The sequence below is a fragment of the Myripristis murdjan genome, chromosome 12, assembly GCF_902150065.1.
Source record: "Myripristis murdjan chromosome 12, fMyrMur1.1, whole genome shotgun sequence".
Taxonomy (NCBI): domain Eukaryota; kingdom Metazoa; phylum Chordata; class Actinopteri; order Holocentriformes; family Holocentridae; genus Myripristis; species Myripristis murdjan.
This window is the reverse complement of record NC_043991.1, coordinates 15,611,023-15,617,022: the sequence shown is the minus strand read 5'-3', so window position 1 is coordinate 15,617,022 and position 6,000 is coordinate 15,611,023. Positions and strand designations below refer to the sequence as shown.

Sequence of the window (6,000 nt, the reverse complement as noted above, 5' to 3'; positions counted from 1 at the left end):
ACAACAGTCTCAGAATAGTCCATTCACACTCGTCTCTTGCCGTGCAAAGCATACATGAATATACAAAAGTTGTTGTTTCATACCATTCCTGTTTTTCAATGGGGCACCAGCACACCCTTGCATTATGCCTTCTATGAATGGGGCGCCATATCTTTCTATTGAACTTGCCAAGAATAGAGGACTGGAGCTTCTGAATGGGAGATGGCACATGCATTAACACATGTCTGGAAGTAATGCTAAACACGTCTTTCTGTGCCATGCAACACAGACGGACATGTTAGCCCTGAATAGTTTGTGTCTTCAGAATGTGAGCAATCTGCGTTGGATGACATTTGTCGTGGGGCTTCGCTCAGCTGTTGGCCTCCCAATAAAGCCTATGACTAAGATTAAGATGGAGATTGACCCAAAGGCCTCCCAAATGTCAGCCAGGGCTGTGAAGTAACAGACTACATGTAATTGCAGTAATCTGCTTTTAAAAAATGCAATGTCCTGCATATGCACTATATACGCCTGTCATAATACAGCCACCTTTGAAAAAGAGTGATTACCACTTGCGTTACTCAAACCTGCATATAAAGATGGAAATCAAGGAGCATTTTGCGATTATGAGCAGACAGCCCCATTTTTTTTAACAACTTCAAATAGTGCTCAGTCTTTGCTGTAGAGTCTCTCCATGATTCAGCATGCAAGCTGGGGCAAATTATCAGTTTAAAGTTTAAAGGAATATCCCACGTTGTTTGAACAAGTTCACCTTTTAGCATTCTTTCCTTTTAAAGGAGTTCATGACCTGTCAACCAAAAAAAAAACAAAAAAACAAGGCGACTCAGACTGAGAGACTGCTGGTCGCCACTTCTCCTTTTTTATGAGTTTTGAAACCCTTATTTATCTAAGTTGTAAAATTTACCTTATTTTAACCTTAGTTTTGAAACCTTATTCTATGACTTAGATGAAACAAGACAATTTGGTGTCCTTTTCAGACAGCAGGCCTGTATTTTGTATGTTTGTATGCATCATTTGTGTATTATACCAAAGTGAAACATCACTGCAGTGCCATGTGCAGTGTAAAACATGAGGACACAGCACTTCCATAAATAATATTATTTAATCACTGAGCTGAGTAATGGCGTCCATAATCATACCTGTGGCCCCAGCAGTGATATGGGACACTTTGGAGCAGGGTTTCCCCCTTTCCCCTTTCACCACACACACACCAAACAGCTCTCACTTTCCTGCACGAGGAGGGACCTCATTCTGCTCTTATACAGCCTCAGTGGCCAAAACCACCCAAAACAATGCAAAGGCCACACACGGTCCATTAAAAGCCATGTATTTATTTACAGCAGTCATATTGGACTTGCTTTGAGGCAGTGATTGGTAGATGGGGGGAGGGAGCAACGGGGTAGAGTCACTCCCATCCCAAATGCAGACAGGGCAGAGGGACGGAGCCATTCACTCGCCCGCGATCCCGGAGCAAACGTGGGGGAAGACACACTGAGTAAAGAGAAAAGACAGGGAAAAAAACAGAGAGGACTGAACCCAAAAGATAAAGTTGTGCAAACCGAAAAAGAAAAGAAGAAGATCCGTGAGCCGGCTGGATTTCCAGAGGCATCGCTTCAAGTTGTACAGCCAGCAATAACGCGTAAGTCCGTGATCAAGACTGAAAAGACGCTCCTCTGAACTCATTACAGACTAAAATGATCCCTTTAGCAAATAAATGTTACAGATAGCAATGCTTTCTTTATAGAGACTTCTGTTGGAGAATCGTCTTGAAAGTGTGAAATGAAAGCTGAGAGTGTCCCCACACGCACATTTCTAGGTCGTGTAGCTGTGGCATTTTCTCTGCTGAAGGGGAAACTCGTGGCAGGAAAGCCGACCAGACTGATGCTTTGCCAGGCAATGCGGCTCATGGGACTCCAAAGAGCCCAGTACCATTTATTACAGCCTCATCAGCGAGTCTCCTCCCTTTTATTCTGTGATCTTTATTCTGTTTCAAAATAAAACAGCTTCCTAGTTTAATAACACAGCTCGATCTGGCTCATTGTATTCATTCATTTTGAGGCTAAAAAAAGATACAAACAGATGACAAGGGGCTCAAATTGGAGTTTTTCATTCACCTACTTTTCATTTTTCATACAAGCCCCGTCAAGAACATCACTCTCCAGGAGCTGATGCTGGTTTTAGTGAGTGTTACCTGTGCAATGGACAAATTGGTCATAATCTGTTCTGCTGCAAGAGGAAAGTGGTCTCAATGTTTTGTTTTGTTTTTTTTTCCTGTTCTCTGTTAATCCCTGAAAACCTGTCCCGAGTCCACCTGTATTCCAGCCTCTGTTGGTAAAAGAGAGAGAGAGAGTTGAGCTCCTTCTAATTTGAGTGAAGGTGTCTTTGTCTACTTCTACTGTAGGAACTGTCTCTGTTGCATAATTATGTTACCCAGCCATCACTGATTTCCTTTTCACCTGCGCTCTTAACTCTAGACAACTGTCACAATGCTCACTAGGTGGTCTGAGATATAATGAGTGAGTATGTATTGTAAATGTCAGTCTGTGGTGGAACATCACTGACCACTTTTAACTGTCCTATACCATGTGATTTTTTTTTTGTGGATTTAACTATATAGATGCATGTAATCACCACTTTTTGTACTTTTATAGCATCAGTTTGGATGCACTGTTGTATACTGTACAACTGGCACATTATGGCCAGCTCTGAACTTGTTGCAGCACAGCTACTGTGTGGTCTAGATCACCGGTCCACGCTACATTCTGTAATTAGAGTGAGCCATTTCTTTTTCATTTTCCATATTTTAAAGTCACACAGCTGAGGTTTTAGATGTTTAATGATGCTTAGGTCATCACCGAGTGAGTGACTTTAACATTAGAGATGGCAGTCGGTTACAGCCCGCCCGCCTTTGACTGCTGGCAATGGTTTGAGATTATGTGCCAATGCACGTGGTTCCTCAGGGTTTCTGTGTTTGGCCTATTAAAAAGCTGAAGCAAACTGGGCTTCACTCATTATGACCCTGGTGCACGCTCCTCTCCTCATTTTTGGCCACAAGAAAAGCAAAAAAGTACATGCGTTTTTCTCTCTTGGCAGGCTAGCAGCACAGTTGCTTCGGAAAAGTTCTCTAATGTTTTTTTTTTCTTCTTCTTCTTCTTCTTCCTTTGCCCAAATAGAACGGTAAACTTTCAAAGCATGGAAAAAAAATATTACCAGCCTCCTTTTGCCTGGTGCACACACTGGTGCAGTCGGCGATTCTTCCAACATCACATAAAGAAACAAGTTTAACTGCTAACCAATTCATAGAGACCACATCATCTGCCCTTCAAACTTTGGCTTTTCTGGGCTTTGATGGTATTGCTTTCGTCATTAGCTGAGGATGCCGGAGACTATTTATGTGACTCTCAGTTGCACGAGTTTCTGCGCACCTTCCCCACACATGCCATGGTGCAGAAATAAACACTTGCTCTTATGATCATGTGAGGGTAAATATTCTTGAATTAGACCCAGGCACTATCAGTGAGTGCTTGAAACCGAGCCCAGGCCCAGTGCGTTACCATGACAAGAGTGTGAAATCCACTAATTAAATGGCTGCCCCTGTGTCAGAGGTTAGACCAGATGATTCAGGCAGGCCAGGCTCAACATCTGGAATACAGTTTTGGTGCGGCAAGGCCCCACTGTGGATATCCTACAGTAGATAGCCATGATAACAAGGCTGTTTTATTTGCATCGTGTTCCCTCGCACCAAGGGTCACAGTTCTAAATAGAGCAAGTACATATAAGAGAGAATATTCACTTGTCTCAGCAGCATCTGTTTTTGACATATGGCAATCAAAACGTTTCTGCGCATTATGTCACTCCACAGTGTTCCTCAGTTCCTGTGTGAGGGCGGCCAACACGACTTTGAACAGGAGAGTGGCAGGAAGTGCTTTAATCAAACCAGCAAATGACATGATGTGTCGTGTTGCCTAAGGATTGCCAATAAAGCTGATTTAGTGTGAGGGAGCCTGTTGTAAGATATAGGCAAATTTTAACTAGGTCAAATTACGTTATAGGGTTTTCTGTTCCAGGGCTTTCTAAAAGGAGCCTTTTTGATTGAATTAAAAGCAGCCGTGTGTCCGAGTTTTTTCATAGGCTCAGTTCAGAGATGGCCTGTTTCATTGGTTCTGGAAAAGTCTCTCTCATAGTCTGCGCACAGCACGGAGGAAAAAGAAAGGCAGCTGCAAGTCTTTGTCATCTGACGTTTTCCATTGTCGCCTCTCTTCCTCCTCGTCTCTCCTCACTCACACCATATGTGCATTGTTAGTGTGCATGCATTTATGTACATCTGCTTGCAGAATCCCCTTTTCTAAACTTTCCATACCACCTGTGGCGAGTTAGTTGTTTTATGACTTGTCGAAAAGCAAAACAGGGGCTCAGGGCATGCCATGTCCACGTGAAATGTGACAATGTCCAGCAGCCTTCACTTGATGACCTTTCCCATGTGGCCTCCTGTTCCTGCTCTGAAACAACTGATTCAGCTTTCACAACCCTCCATATTTCTCTGAATGATACTTAACATTAGACCAACTCTCTCTCTCTTTCTCTCTCTCTCTCTGTGTTTCTCTTTGTCTCTCTCCCCCTTCCATGCTCCACTGTAGGGCAGTCATGCACACTGATTAGATTAGGCAGCGTTGGAGCTAATCACCCTTCTCTCTTCTCTCTCCTGCTATTCTGTGGAGCTGTGTACTTTCCTGGTCGCTCTTTTCACTCTGACACATTCTTCCTCCCTCCATCTTCTGTCCCCTGTGGCTCCCAGAGATGAGGCTCTACCGGGGGTACATCTGCCTCCAGGACTTTCCAGCCTGCTGTTTACTGGGAAGCCAGCAGGGTGGGGTCCTCACAATAACAAAAGACTTAGCCCCTCTACCCCCACACCCCACACACCCTTGTTCCTCCATCAATGGAGGGCTGTCTGTAAGGCTGTATAGGCCCCCCTCCCATCCTAGAAAGAGACATCGAAAGAACTGACTGACAGAGGGAGGTGAGGGGGCAGGACAAGGGAGGGTCCCTTCTGTCTGGTGAAACAAGCAAAGCTGCGCTGGGTTTTGTTCCTTTGTGGCAAACTGGGGGTCAGTCTCAGGGGAATGTTCGGCAGACGGACGGCGAGCTTTGCAGCTGGCCTTCAGCACGTTATCTAGTCTCGGAGTAACTTTATGATGTTCTGTAGTATTCAGTGTTCTCTCGCCTGCATTTCTCTTGCAACCCAACATTGCTTTTTCCAGTGCTCCTCTCTGCCAGCTGTTCATTCTCTTTGTGGTTTGGCGCTGTGGCAGATGTTAACTTCTCATGTTTAAATATTGATTAGTTGGAACTGGAGTGACCTGGCTGCATGCAGCTGTATGCTAATCCTGAAAGGTTATGGCGTGTCACAATAGTAAGCGCCTTGGGTAAAACAGCAATATCATGTACGGGTGTTGTAGGTTATTTCTTTGTGCGCTTTATGTAGGTCTTGAACAATATTAAAGGCTTAGGTTACACAAGATTGTGCTTTGTGTGTCTGTCGCAGCTGAAAGACATGATTAGTATGCTTCTTGTCGCTGTTGGTTTCCAAGTCCTGCTTGAAAGAGGAGGCACTGAGTGCAATTATGCAGATTGAGAGATTATGAATTGACCAACCTATCAACATAGGCTTAATGCTGTAGTGAGCATGCTCTTTATATGCAAAGGAGTCCTTGTGGGTAGCCACTTAAATGTCTGCAGAGTGAAATCATCCCGTTGGAGTACACTCAGCTGTTGTCATATACATTAAATGAGCAAGGATGAACAGTCTTTGTGCTTTTGACTCCCCTTTGCATCCGTGGGTTTGAAATTTGCCTCATAAAATGTAGATTTTGTGCACATGTGTTCAGTAACAGGGCAACTCCAAAATGTACAGCCTCAATCTTTTGCTGTATTCTTTTAACTTCCTCTAACTAAACTAAACTGTGATATTGCCATTTCATCTACACAGGATGAAATGCT

The 6,000-nt window shown here is 43.9% G+C and overlaps 1 protein-coding gene across 1 annotated transcript in view; it reads left to right on the top strand.

Annotated features, from left to right (window-relative positions):
• Positions 1 to 1,414: 1,414 nt before the first annotated feature.
• lhfpl2a (LHFPL tetraspan subfamily member 2a) overlaps positions 1,415 to 6,000 on the top strand; it is a 41,348-nt gene continuing 36,762 nt past the window's right edge. The window contains exon 1 of the mRNA XM_030065565.1: positions 1,415 to 1,639. The gene's annotated coding sequence lies outside the window, so the exon portion shown is untranslated. The remainder of the gene's footprint in view (positions 1,640 to 6,000) is intronic.